A 15,397-nucleotide genomic window follows, 5' to 3' on the forward strand; every position below is an offset into this window, starting at 1 on the left:
TTCAGGTCTTGCTGCAATGATTGCTGTTGTTAGAGTTGTTTTGCCTACGGTAGAACAAGCTCGTTGGGATGTTAAGGATGCACACACTCATGTGTTAATTGTGTTGTGTGTGAAGCGCTCCATTACTCCTTACATTCGTTCAGTGAAATTTGCAAAATAGGCTTGGGATATTCTTGTTGGTCTTTATGCAAGCCGCAATGAGGCAAAAAATACATTGCTGCAGAAAGAGCTGGAGTCAAAGATTATGCATCAGGAAGATTATATGGACACTTTCTTTGTCAAGGATATCAATGGGCAACTTATTTCTGCAGATGAAGTCATTTCAGACAATTCCCTTGTGTAGACTGTTCTTGATGCCTTGCTAGAGTCTTACCAGACTTTTGCTAGTACTTGGAGACTTATGACCCAAGAAAATTCTGAAGTTGTCAAGTTTGATGCATTGTGCACATTGATGTTGCAAGAGTCACTTTTCAAAAAAATGAGGACTAGACAGCGTGCAGTTGACCAAGCTTTTATTGTTGCTCAAAGAAATGGTGGTAACAGCAATGTAGCCACTTCTTATGGTTCTTCTGCGAGTGGAAAATTACCTGCTCCTAATGCTTCTACTGGGAGAAATTCGTCTAGAAATTCTGGTGATAAGGGAAAAAAGAAGATGTGTTGCCATTATTGTAAAGCTAATGATCACTTGATCAAGCAGTGTCCAAAGTTGAAGAAAGAGGGTGGTTCCAATGCAAATGTTGGTTCCACTACAAATGCAGCTATTAATATGTCTTCTTTGAAAGGAGACTATGATGCTGATGTTGATGCAGAATGGGCTTTTAGTGTAGAGTGTACCTATAATCCTGTTGTCCATGATGCATGCATGTCAGTTGCTACAGATTCACATGTGTGGTATTTTGATAGTGGTGCTACAAAGCACATTACCTCACATCGTGATTTGTTCACCTCTCTTGAGCCTCTCCCTCATGGGAATTCAGTTACTTGTGCCAACAATGCCTCGTATCTGGTTCAAGGAGTTGGAAATATTGTGCTTACTGCTACAAATGGCAGTTCTTTCACACTTGTTGATGCACTTTATGTACCTGGGATCAAGAAGAATCTGTTGTTTGTATCTACACTTGGTAGGCTTGTTCTTGTAGTCAAATTTGTGGATGAAAGATGTACTATACATGATCTTAGTTTTGGTGATGAGATTGTTGCATCTAGCATTTTATGGATGGGCTGTATAAGCTCACTTTGTATGACAAGTATGGGCTGAATTTTGCAAATGTAGTTGTGGATTCTAAGGCTATTTCAGATGCAAAACTTTGGGATGCATGTTTTGGACATCTGAATTTTGCTAGTTTGCTGTGTTTGTAGAAATTTGATATGGTTGCTTCTTTGCTGCCTCTTGAAGCACCTGTCAAAAATGTTTGTGAAGGCTGTATTTTGGGTAAGATGCAGCATTCAAAGTTTCGAGAGGATGGTTCAATTAGAGCCACATGCAAGTTGCAGCTTTTTCATAGTGATGTTTGTGGGCCCATGCAAACTCCGTCCTTGGGAAACTACCTTCATTTCATGACTTGGACGTCCTAAGTTTTTATGTGCTTCAAACAATTTCTGGCTATGGCTGAAAATGTCTTGAAATATACTATGGGCACCAAAATGGTGTTGCTGAGAGGAAAAACAGGTCACTTACGGAAATGGAACGATGTATGGTCAAAAGTCAAGCTTTGCCGCATTCATTTTGGCTTGAGGCCATCATGTGTGCCACTTATGTATTAAATAGGTGTCCTACGAAAGCTTTGCAGTCTATTACTCCTTATAAAGCATGGCATGATAAAAAGCCTTCTATTGAGTACATGCGTGTTCTTGGTTGTTTGGCATATGCTTTGGTGCCACAAACACAACGCAAAAAATTGGATGATAAGGCTATCAAATGTACTTTTGTTGGTTATAGTAATGAAAGCAAAGGTTACAGGTTATACCATCCACAAACAAAGCGTATTCTAGTTTCTCAAGATGTTGTATTTGTGGAAGATCTGTTCCGTCCTTGCTGTCATGTACTAGAGACAATAATGTAAGCTCACAAGACATTTATGACACTTTGTTGCCTCTTTTTAGTGGTGGAAGTGCGAATGTAAATTCCAATGAGGAAAATGTACAACCTATGGGGGTTTCTGAAAATGTTACAGATCGACCTATTACTGATGCAGATGTACATGATGTACTTGATGAGGAAAGGGCTAAGAATGAGCAGGCTAGAGGTATGCCTAAATGTCTAATGCATACTTTACGTGATAGAAAATTGGATGCACCTTTTTCTAGTCACACTTGTTTAGGTTCTCGCCATGCATCTTATGCATGAGATTGTCATGCTTTGGTTGTGTCTAGCTTACATGATGTTGAGGAACCTCTATCTTTTGAGGAAGCAAAGAATTTAGAAAATTGGATGGCTACCATGCAATCAAAATATGATGTATTTATAGAAAATGACACATGGAATTTATGTGATTTGCTTCCTGGAAAAAAGGCCATTGGTACGAAGTGGGTTTACAACCCTAGACGCAAGGCGGATGGTGAGATTGATCACTATAAGGCTCGACTTGTTGCAAAGGGTTATGCACAACAAAAAGGCATAGACTATGAAGAGACTTTTGCTCCCACTTGTCGTATGACTACTGTGCACTTTCTATGTGCATTAGCAACTCATTTTGGTTGGGATGTACATCAGTCAGACATTGTTACTACTTTCTTGAATGGTGACAAATTTGAGGAAGTTTATGTAACGCAGTCTCACGGTTTTGTCAAGAAATGACAAGAGGATAAGGTGTGCAAATGTAACAAATCTTTGTATAGGTTGAAGCAATCTCCTCGTGCTTGGTATGAGAAGGTTGACACTCATTTGGTCTAACAAGGCTTTTGTAATAGTCCAGCAGAAAGCACATTGTATGTAAAGCGTGAGGGTGATGTACTTCTCATTGTGGTTCTTTATGTAGATGATTTGCTAATCACTCGACCAAGTGAGAGACATATTGCTGAATTTAAGGCTGATTTGAATGCTACTTTCAAGATGAAATATTTGGGGTTGTTGCATCATTACTTAGGTATACAGTTTAATCATATATATATATATATATATATATATATATATATATATATATATATATATATATATATATATATATATATATATATAAAGAGAGAGAGAGAGAGAGAGAGAGAGAGAGAGAGAGAGAGAGAGAGAGAAGCTCACAATACATACTTGTTTTGATGAGAGTCGATTGAGGATGTGGATGCAAATGGAAAGCAAAAGACCAAAGGAAGGGGACACTTAATTGCTTTTTGGAGTGTTTCTTTTGCCTAATATTTTCTCCAAGAAGATGTCAGCCCTTCATGAACTGTTGGTGGAAAGAAGAGCAAGCTTTGGGGTAGTCATCATCTTAGATGCCCTCAGGAATCTCCACCTACTCAAAGGTGTGGCTGGATACTTTCATAGTCCAAGTTCTAAATGTTCTACTGCCCCACACAATCACCACAAATCCCATTTTGCTATGTAATCCACAAAACATGCCAAGCTTGAATAGGGTCAACTATGGGGTGAGAGCATAGAATGTTGTTTATATACTTGGTGTCCCTGGACACCAAACATGATGTTATGCATGTGTTTGGAGGTCATAACAACATATAAGTGCCCACCTAGCCAAGGCGTTCGTTGGGTCAGTCGGCCAAAGTTTTGATGTGGTCACATTATTTTCCAATGTTTAATACATCAAACCCTGTAAAAGCCTAATGTCAATCGTCTATGTCAAGTCTAAGTCAAAGATGTAATTTTTCCAATGATGTATGTAAAGGTCCATGAGAAGTTGGCTGCCCGCTGGCCACTTTAGAAAGCCCTAGGTATATAATACACTAAGGTTAGTGGGAAAGGGGACATTATTTTTTGAAGATAAGGGACTTCTGCGTTATGTACAGAGAGCTACCTCTTTGCTCCAACTTGTAATCATCGCTTCTGGGGCTACGGTAATCCAAATTCAGTTTTGTTTCTTGCATTGTGTTCCTCTTACTCTGCCCTTTCATTCAAGTGTAAGCATCCAAGATTCGGTGAAGGTTTCAAACGCATCCGTTTAGGCCTTAAATTGCTGTTTTGAGTGTTTATATGCGTATTTTATGTTGTTTTGACCCTAGGAGAGGCTTTAGGTACCTAAAAACGACCCTTTAGGATCTTCCGTTTACTGTTTTTGCGTACTTTGGGACGAACGATCGCGATCGTTGTACCTCTCCAGAATGCTGTGACAGTGATAGGATATGTTCCTGATAGTCCCCTGTAGCTTCTCTTCAAGTTCCGTGCGATTCCGATATGATTTGCATGGTGAACGGGCATGATGACTGTAGAGCTGTGTAGAAGGACATAGGCAAATAACTTGGCTTTAGTGCGTTTGATTTGCTTGTAGAGTTAGTAGTTGCATCTCTTCGAGTTCACTTCATTAGGATGGACACCCTAGTGAGTTTCCATGCCTCATCCGAGTCGCTTCCCCTGTATCGATAATTTTATGTTGATGCTTGAGAGCTATGCTATGGACGTCCGTCGCGGCGACCCGCAAACATTGGCGCCGTTGCCGGGGAATGAATCTTAGGTGATGAGTGACCGAGTGCGTATTCAGAGTTTTCTTATTGTTCCAAAAGATAATTTCCATTCCATTTACATTTCAGTGAAGCATCTAGACAGGGGTTTAGTGCTTAGTGGAGTTTAGGGTCGGTGGACTAGCTAGATCTACTCTTGAGAGATATAGGGAGTTGTGAGTGAGGTTGCTTTAAGCATTTTTACTCTTCAAATTTCTTTGTATTGATTGAGTACTGATGCATCATCCGTTTTTTATCTTGTTTGTTTTGTTTGATTCATTTTCTTATGTTCTTTCATTTATGTACCTAGGAGTAGGATAAGTAAATCACATTCCAGTCAGATTTGGGGCAAAAGTTAGAGTCGAGAAACCAGAAAACCATAACTTTGCCAAAAGGGCCATAAGACTCGGAAATTAGAAAATCTGACCAAACAGAGCTGAAATTGATTCAAATCACAAAGTGGTAGCACCAAACACTGGGAAATACTTGTCAGATAGAGCCTGTAAAATTTCATCAGATTTGGCAAGGTACTACGATCGCGATCGGTGTACCTCAGTGTCAGAATTGTACAAGATTTGACATGTGCCTTCCTGATAAGATTCTAAACAAGTTTGTCTAAAGCAACCACACCCAAAAACATCAAAAATCAAGGAAATCAGGCCACTCGGGTAAAACTAGCCTGACAGACCCAGAAACTGTAAAATCTTGACTTTTGGTGATCCAAATGCAAAAAGACTTGGGGGATAGCCTTAAAACATCAAGCATGCCAAATTTGGTCTAATTTGGGCTCAGAACTACGATCGCGATCGGTGTACCTAAGTACCAGATTTTGACTAGATTTCATCTGTGGGATCCTCAGGTGTATACAAACATAAAAGTCTAAAGGACCTAGAGCCAGAAACCTCAAAATACCTGTCAAATCATCTGAATACAAATCCGAGTCAAAAACTGCTAAACTGGCATAGAAATTGACTTTCAGAAGACCAAAACATATCAAGACTGGGAATAAACCATACAGAGGGATAGCATGTACACAGGACAACCCCAGATAGCTTTCAAATCCCAAAACAAACACCAAAATCAAGTCAAATTGACAGATTCAGGAAATCAGGCACTTCAGACCAAGAAACTGTAAATTCTTGACTTTTCTGAGTCCAAATCAGAAAAGATTTGGCAGGTAGTCTTAAAATAGCCTAGTGAACAAGCTGGTGAAGTTTCATCCAATTTGGGCTCCAAAGTACGATCGCGATTGGTGTACCTCAGTGCCAGATTTTGACTAGACTTTACCCACACATACACCTAGGTTATATAAGATATCATCAGTTTTCAAAATTCAAAAAAAAAATCACCAAAATAGCCAAAAACAGCAGACAGTCAGGAAACCACTGGAGTAGACCAAGATCTGGTGAAAACATGACTTTTTCTTGTCCAAATTCAAAAAGATTTGGGGAGTAGACTGTACACCATTGTCTACAATATCCACAAGTTTCATCCAATTTGGGCTCAAAACTACGATCGCGATCGGTGTACCATATTGACATTTTGAGTTGAGACTTGGTGAGTAGGTAGCTGATAACTAGACAAACAACTTTCTCAAAAGAACCAGGGTCAAAAAACCAAAAGACAGTTATCAAATAGGGAAAACACTGATCACACTGATCCTTCAGACCAAAATTTTGAGAAAATTCAAGTTTTTGTGATCCAAATGCAAAGTGGGTTTGGGAATAGACTAATCATACCCATGTCTATCAACTCCTAAAATTTCATGCAAAAAGGAGCTGGAACTACGATCGCGATCGGTGTACCCCAGTGACATTTTGGATTGAACATTTACGAGTAGGTAGCTGACATCTAGTGCAACATATTTTCCAAAAGGAGCAAGGTCAAAAAAGCAAAAGAAAGTGGTCAAAAAAGTCCCAGTTACACAAGCAGGCCAATAACCATAAAACCACCTGGGATTTGGATTTTCATTGGTCAAAACATCTCCAAATTCAAAAATACAAAGACACTTGGTATCAAGACATCAAGGGCTAGCTACTGTGCAAAAATCTTCTAAATCTGTGACATGGGGTCAATGATCGCGATCGGTGTACCTCTACATAGTGAGGGTATTTGACTTCATAAATTTGTAGATCTACTTGAGTACATCCCAAATCTCAAGTTTGAGTGAAAAATACCTTGTAGAAGCCAAGATACAAGCCAAAGTTCCTGTGTGCTGGTCCTGAAACTGTTTTGAGTGTTGTTTCAAGTATAGTTCACCAAAAGTGCTCTAACTTTTGATATACAACTCCAAATTGAGTCAGGTATAGCTAGGAAGAAAGCTTGCGGGCAATAGTACACACCAAGGTTTTAGAGCTGAATTTTACTAGGTTTCTTAATTCCAAACTTTCAGGGTACCCAAGACCAGTTTCCAGAGACCAAAAAAGTCACAAATTCCTGACTTTTAAGAGACTTGACCAGGGCAAAAAGGGATTGTGTGCACTAAGCCAAGGTGTTCTTATCAAGGATCATCTTGGGAGTATCGAGTGAGGCTTAAACATGACGACTCATACATCATTAGGGTTTCCCACTCAACTCAGAGCTATGCCACCTACACAAACAACCAGAAATACTGCAACACCTATAACAAGAGGGTTGAGACAAGACCATGAGGCTTATCAATCATATCAAGCCAAACCTCAAGGCAGGGCTCATGGATATTTGTCAAGTGATCATGTAGCTCACTGGATACCAAACCAATCAACTAAAATGCGGGAGTTTGAAAGAGCAAAAGTGGAAATTGTTGGAGACTTAGAGGAGAAGCATCCTCTAATCAACAAACCCAACGTGAGGTTCATCAAAACCAATGAAGCCACGAGAGTTCTAACGGATTACACTTATGATGGCCTTTATAGGTTACCAATTGGGGATCAAAAAAACTTCTATAGATGTTTAAATTCCATCATTGAAGAGTTTACAGACTACAAGAACCTCTATGCCTTCACATACACAGATGACCAGGGAGCGCAAGTTCTAATGGTAGATATGTATGGACGAGAGTACAAACTTATCAGCCCAATTGAGCTAGAAAGATATACAATCTCTGCTTACTACTTTCAAGCGAGTGTAAGCGTACCAGGGTTTTTTGAGACTGATTTGCAAGAAGTGAACATTGAAACTATGGAATCAAATGGACCTCAAACATCCAAAATAGCTATTCACGGGAGTGTAGCCCCTACCTCATTGAGTGAAACCAAGAGACCACCAATTAGACTTACAAATCCATCAACATTTCCAAAACATGTCTCAAAGGGGATTCCACCAGGATTTGCTCCAAGACGAGAAGAAGGAACGAGGGATGTCTTTGTGAGAGACCCCAACACACTAAGATACATGGTTGAACCAGAACCAATGAGACCCAATGTGTCTTGAGGTTTTTGTGTTGCTTTTCCACAAGAACCGTTTGATAGGCTGCAAAAATACTTTTTGATTGGATTTGCTCAATTCTAGCAACGACGATAGAATAAAATATACGCGATCATGGAAGGCATTAATCACCGCCGTGACTCTGTTATAGAAGGGGAGGACCACAAAATTTCACCTTCTCATTTTACTATTTATTTTGGTCAAGAACCAATCAAATTTTTGCTTATCCACAATGCCCACCCCAAGTGGAGCGCCTAGGTGTTTGAACAGAGTGCCCTTACCTATATCTCATGATAGTTCTTGATTTCTCAATACTTCACATTGGGCCGGAAGCACAAGCAAATAATTGAACAATCTCAAGGATTCTTCTTAGCATTTTTGAGTTGGCTTTAAGAAAGAGCAAAGAGTCACTTGCAAACAACTTAGCAAGCAATTGTTTTCCTCCAAGAAGTGAAAGACCTTGAATTTCCCCTTTCTTTGCACTATCCTCAAGTGCGGTCACCAAAGGGTGAGAGCCCATTGCAAAAGTTAGCGAGGCAATGGGTAAGCCTTTCTTGATAGAACGATTGACTTCAAAACCTCCCACTAACTTGTTGTTGAAGAGAAGTTTAGAGTAGCTTCCTTTCCCCAAGCGTCCGAACTGTCACACACATTTTGGGTCCAAAGCCCAAAGCCTTCATGAAAGTCTCAATGTAAGACCATGGGACTCTTTTGTCGGGCTTATCTAGGTCAAATTGGAGGAGGATATATTCTTGCTTGGTAAAAGAAGCATACTCAATGCTAACCATGGCAGTGAGGATGTTATCATATATCAACTGTCCTTTGATGAATCTATGTTGGTGGGGGGTGATGATTTTGTTCAAGGTTGCAACCAATCTTAATGAAACCACCTTAGCAATGATCTTGTATGCATCTGTCATCATGGAGATAGGCCGCTAGTGCTTTAGCAGCGAGCGGGACACCAACTTGGGAATAGGTCTAATCGGTCCTCTTTTAAGGTTGGCAACCAATTCCCCCTCAAGAAGAGCCCTGTTAGCTAGCTGTGCTATTGAGATTTTGAGATCCTCCTAGAATTCTTTGAATAATTTGACAGTGAGTCCATCCCACCCAAAGGACTTTTCCTTCCCAATTGCTTGCAAAGCACTCCAACATTCATCAATAGAGATTGGTCTGTCCAATGATTTTGCTTCAATAGGGAGTATATTACATTTAATTGTACCAAGCAGATGGGATTTGGTCTCCTCGACCCTAGGAGCAGAGACTTCTGGCTGACCAATAATCTTGGGGAGATCACTATAATAAAAAATTACTATCACGTGGGTTCAACATTGGGGATTATTTTATTCTATGTTTTTTCACTTTTTTACATGCAAAATGTTGTTGAAAAATGTCCTTGGAAAACAATTTACAGATTGAATAGGAAAAGGGTCCCTTTTATTGGTGATAAATTCATAGGTAAGGGGTTTTCTAAATAGTGCTTGAACGCATGTGATATACATAGATTTTACATATAGTGACCCCTTCGAGCCAATAATTTGACTCAGATGGTCAAGCATGAGCTTGGTCACAACATTCTGGTCTCTTACTTTGCTCCCCCTCTCACCAATGACTGTTGTGATAGAATCCCTTCTTCTTTTGACTTTGAGAGATCTAAAGAAATGAGTTTGGTTGGCGCGTTCGCGTTTGAGGGCAAGCTCTTTGGCCAGCACTTGTTTCTTATTGATATCCTCTTTGGCCTCATGCCATCTTTTGTGCTCTTCCTCAAGAGATCTTCCTTCTTGTTTTCTTTTGGAGAGCTCCTCTACTTCTTCCTTCAACTTCATGTTGAGACCTCTCGAGCCTTTTTCACTTTGGGCCCTGCACATTCTATCTTGATTGGATTCTATGCACCAAGGAGGTCCATGCTCAAGGGCCATCTACTTCCACATCCTACCTTAGCTTGCAAAGAGCCATATTGTCTAGGGATATGAAAAGAGATTCCTTAAAGAGATGATCCCTTGAGAGTAGTTTCTTTTTCTTGCCCATGGATGTCCGAAACTGTGGAGATAATTGAATAGGTCATAACATGAGCAGTCAATGCTTGATTTGAGCACTGTAAAGCACATGTTGTAGCTCTTTGTAGGAACAACCAAAGTTGTGCTAAACTTGATTCCATTTCTTAGTACATATCTCAAGGTGGGTCCAAAAACAATAGAAGCAATCCCTGGAAATTCTTGTATTGCCCATATCTTCCTCGTCTAGATTCCAAGACAAGATGTAAAAACAAGCTTGGAGAGGGCATCAAGCACTACACTTTTAGCCTAGAAACTTGCATTTTGACAACGTCTTGGCCTACGGGCTTCAAACCTCATTTAACAGTCCCAAAACCCACAATTAGCATACATTTTAATCAACCTGATGTCATAATAGAATCTGACAATGTTCATAATATTGTTAGAACTTCAAAATACTTATAGATTCTCATCTTTTATCCCATGTATGCAAAGAAACACAACATTCACCCCCTCTGAACCTGCACATCCTCCGATATGTGCCAACCATCATCTGCCATCCCAAATTGGAAGCAAAAACCTTTAAACACATAACCATTGGCCCACTATAAGAATAACATCCACAATCTTCCAATCTATGGCTTCATGCGAGTATACCCTCCTCTAGGATCATAGGGAAACATAAAAACTTTCCATCAGTGGAACATAAGGATCCATTATCCCATAAACCATTATGAACACCACATGGATCATATGGCATATAAATCACCTACCCCAAACCATGCACATTTCCATCTCCTCTTGGATCAAATGGTGAATTGGACAATTCCCATAAGAGGAATACATCACAAGTTCCCTAATGATAGAGTTCCCCCCTAGATCATTAGGGTTGCAAGTAAACTGCCACAAGGCACAAAATGTTCTTGAACCATAAAACACAAAAACATATGGGTTGTAATAGTCCCTTGGAACATAGAGTAGCAACAAATCCATATTATCCCCTCCTCTAACAACATCCTCAATATTAATCAATAGATCATTATCATCCACAATAGAAATCACCCTATTTGGTACCTCAAAATCTGTAGGCATCATGTCTATGGTAGACTTAAAATCCTCTACAACCTCATCATGTATCTGGATTAGCTCATCATTATCCTCATTTTTCTTACCACATTGTTGAATTTTGGGGTGATAAGAAACTTGAAATCCCTCTAAAGCATCATCCAAAAGAGTCATATACTCCATATAATCCTTTTTATCAAAGGAAACCTGTAATTTATTTGTTGCATGGTTAAAACAAGCCTTGTTACATATATCACACATAGGATTCTTTGGTTCTAGAAGTAAAGGTTGGTACTTCTCTCCCTCCATCAAATAATTTTGAAGAGTAGATAGCAGGAAAAAAACAATAAAAAAAGTGCAACACGGATCCAACATGGCATGCAATTTATTGGATTCCCTATTTATGTACAAAGTGCGATCAAAATTGACCCTTGATAATCACCCAAAAAGGGTAAAAACCTTAGGAAAACGGTAAAATCTTGAGCATTGGTACCAAAATATGTTGAATATCCACCACTACTTGGCCCTCTAACCATTCTTGCTTGTCATATATTCTCCACCCATGGTTGGCAGCATGTACACGAGCTGACAATTCTCACACACTGGCCCTAATGGAAGCTTGGGAATCCACCCTCTTTGCACATGTGCTTGCCCAAACCCTTCCCTATTGATATGTTGTCATGTAATCTTGCACTAAAAAACATTCCTCAAGCTACACACACAACAAACCCAAAATCTCTATCTGTGTAGCCGTTCACACTTTTTCCTAGAGCTTCTTCTCCAAAACATTCACCAAACTCTATTTTGAGGCCCTTGAAAAATTTCATCCCATCCTTTTGCCTTGTCCTCTTTGGAAAAGAGAGAAAAATGTTGTAATTAGGGTTGCAGGAAAATACACAGCTTGGAGAAGATGAAGGAAGCTCAAGGCACACAATTGAGAGTGTATTACTTAGTGTGCAATGGAAAGATAAGTTAGACCTAGAGTGATGGGCGTATATACAATGCACGGGAAAAAATCCTCCTAGTGAGGGAAAAAATGCCCCGACGGTCCTAAGTGTGTTCACACACATCACTACGACATGTATATGGTAACGAATTCCCCCTAAAGTGATGTGGTGAACGAGAGCTAGCACATAGAGTAAAGGGAAGTGCTATGTCCTGAGGACATGATCAGTCCACAAAGGGAAGTAAGCCCAAAGCTTTTCAGAAAGCTTCAAACTTCTCACGAGACAATGCCTTTATGAAAAGATCTTCAAGATTGTCCTATTTTGGCACATAAGACAAGCTGATCTCTCTTGTTGAGAGCCTCTCCGTTACATAGTGGTAATGCACTTCAACGTGCTTTGTGTGAGCATGAAAAATTGGGTTCCTCGCAACTACTGATGTGCTCTGATTGTCAGTGTAGATAGTGTTGGCAGTATCCTATCCAACACCCAAATCATCCATAAGGCATATGAGCCATACACACTCAATCGTAGCTTTGAAGACTGTCTTGTACTCAGCATCACAACTGTAAGTGGCCTTAGTAGGTTGCTTCTTGCTCAACCATGATATACATGAACTGCCAAGCATGAAACCAAAACCATTTGTGGACACTTGCGTGTCAAAACAACTAGCCCAATATGAGTCCAAAAAAGCATATAAGTATGGAGGCAATGATCCCCCCTTGGGATAACACAAGCCAAGATCTGACTCAAGTAGCAAAGAATCCTCTTGACAACCTGCCAATGCTTAGACCCTGGGCTATGCATAAATCTTCTGACTTGTGAGATTGCAAATTGAATATCCGGCCTCGTGTTTCATACATAAATGAGGCATCCAACAACATTTTGGTAAAGAGTGACAACTGCAGGATCACCAGCCTCATGAAGACTCAACTTCAAACCTATATCCATGGGAATGGCAATGTGTTTGCAATCCTCAAGTCCAAAATTACATAGCAATGTCTCTATGTAAGTTTTTTGACACAAGGCAATACTACCATCATACTCCTTAAATTGTATACCCAAATAATGATGCACAGCAGCACCAAATCTTTCATCTTGAAAGTAGCATTCAAATCAGCCTGAAATTCAGCACTATGTCTCTCATTTGGTCTAGGGATCAGCAAATCATCCACATAGAGAACCACAATGAGAAGTACATCACCCTCACGCTTTACATACAATGTTCTTTCTGTTGGACTGTTACAAAAGCCTCGTTTGAACAAATGAGTGTCAGCCTTCTCATACCAAGCATGAAGAGATTGCTTCAACCCATATAAAGCTTTGTTACATTTTCACACCTTATGCTCTTGTCCTTTCTTGACAAAACTGCGAGGTTGTGTTAAATAAACCTCCTCAAATATGTCACCATTCAAGAAAGCAATAACAATGTCTGATTGATGTACATCCCAACAAAAATGAGCTGCCAATGCACATAGAAAATTCACAGTAGTCATACGACAAGTGGGACAAAAAGTATCTTCATAATCTTTGCGTTTTTGTTGTGCATAACCCTTTGCAACAAGTTGAGCCTTATAGAGATCAATCTCACCATCCGGCTTGCATTTCAACTTGTAAACCCAATGTGTACCAATGGCCATTTTTCCAGGAGGTAAATCACATAAAGTCCATGTGTCATTTTTTATAAGTGCTTCATATTTTGATTACAAGGCAGCCATCCAATTTTCTAAATTCTGTGCTTTATCAAAAGACAAAGGTTCCTCAACATCATGTAATTTAGACACAGCCAAAACATGACAATCTGATGCATAAGTTGCATGGCGAGAACCTAAACAAGTGCGACTAGACAAAGGTGCATCCAATTTACTATCACGCAAAGTATGCACTAGCCATTTAGGCATACCTCTAGCCTGCTCATTCTTAGCCCTTTCTTGATCAAGTACATCATGTACATTTTCATGAGCACTAAAATAACCTTTGAATCCACAACTACATTTGCAAAATTCTGCCCACACTTGTCATACAAAGTGAGCTTATATAGCCCACGGCATAAAACGCCAGAAGCAACAATTTCATCACCAAAACTAAGATCATGTATTGTACATCTGTCATCCACAAATTTGACTACAAGACCAAGTCAAGCAAGTGTAGATATAGACAAAAGATTCTTCTTAATCCCAGGTAAATAGAGTGCATCAACAAGTATGAAACAACTGCCATTTGCAGTACTAAGCACAATCTTTCCAACTCCCTAAACTAGATAAAAGGAATGCTGGCACAAATAAGTGAATTCTCGTAAAGGATAGACTCAAGAGAGGTGAACAAAATCAGGATGTGACGTAATGTGCTTTGTAGAACCACTATCAAAATACCATACATGTGAATCTGTAGCAACTGACATGCATGCATCATGGACCGGAGGATTATAGGTACACTCTGCACTAAAAACCCATTTTGCATCAACATCAACATCACAGTCTCCTTTCACAGAAGAATAAAAAATAGCTGCATTTGTAATGGATTTAGCATATGCAGTGGAATTGTTACCATATACATGTGGTAGTGATGTGTGTGAACACACTAGGACCGCTGGGGCATTTTTTCCCTCTTTAGGAGGTTTTTCCCCCCGAGCATTGTATATACGCCCATCACTCTAGGGAAGTAATACACTCTCTATTGTGTGCCTTGAGCTTTCTTCATCTTCTCCAAGTTGTGTGCGTTTCTCTGCAACCCTATTCCAACAATTTCTATTAGAGCAGGTTACGTCCTCCCTAGCTTAGTCGCCAGCAGCTCCAGCACACACCTGCTCACGTTCTTTGATTTTTGTGAGCTTTGGCGAGCATTCGTAGGTGGATAAAAATTTTGGGGGAGTTTGTAGAGCCTAGTTTGCTCAGATTTTTGATTCAGGCTCAACTCTGCCTCCATTTCCACTACAAGCAGGACTGCACAAGCAATTTTGTCATTTTGTGCAAAATTTTTGTCAGTGTCGTTTTTTGCATAACAGGTCCTATACAGTCTATTACAGGTTGTGTTATATAGCGCGTGCAGGTCTCACTCAGTTTCTCCTCATTTCAGGCAGTTTTCACATCAGGTGCAGACATTTACCATGGCTGACAACGACACAGATGTGTTTTAGATGTTTGCCTGCTGAGGACAAATTGGCTGGGGACAATTACTCTTATGTGGGCTTACGCCCTGGTTCTGAGGATGCAGGTGATTTTGAGGATGATGCAGGTCTTGTCGCAAGAATTGCTGCTATTACAGTTGTTTTGCCTATGGCAGAACAATCTTGTTGTGATGTAAAGGGTGCACAGGATCATGCATTGATTGCATTGTCTGCAAAGCATACCATTGTTCCTCACATTCGTTTAGCAAAATCTGCAAAACAGG

This window comes from Adiantum capillus-veneris, chromosome 8 (assembly GCF_014529385.1).
Source record: "Adiantum capillus-veneris isolate H3 chromosome 8, ASM1452938v2, whole genome shotgun sequence".
Lineage (NCBI taxonomy): Eukaryota > Viridiplantae > Streptophyta > Polypodiopsida > Polypodiales > Pteridaceae > Adiantum > Adiantum capillus-veneris.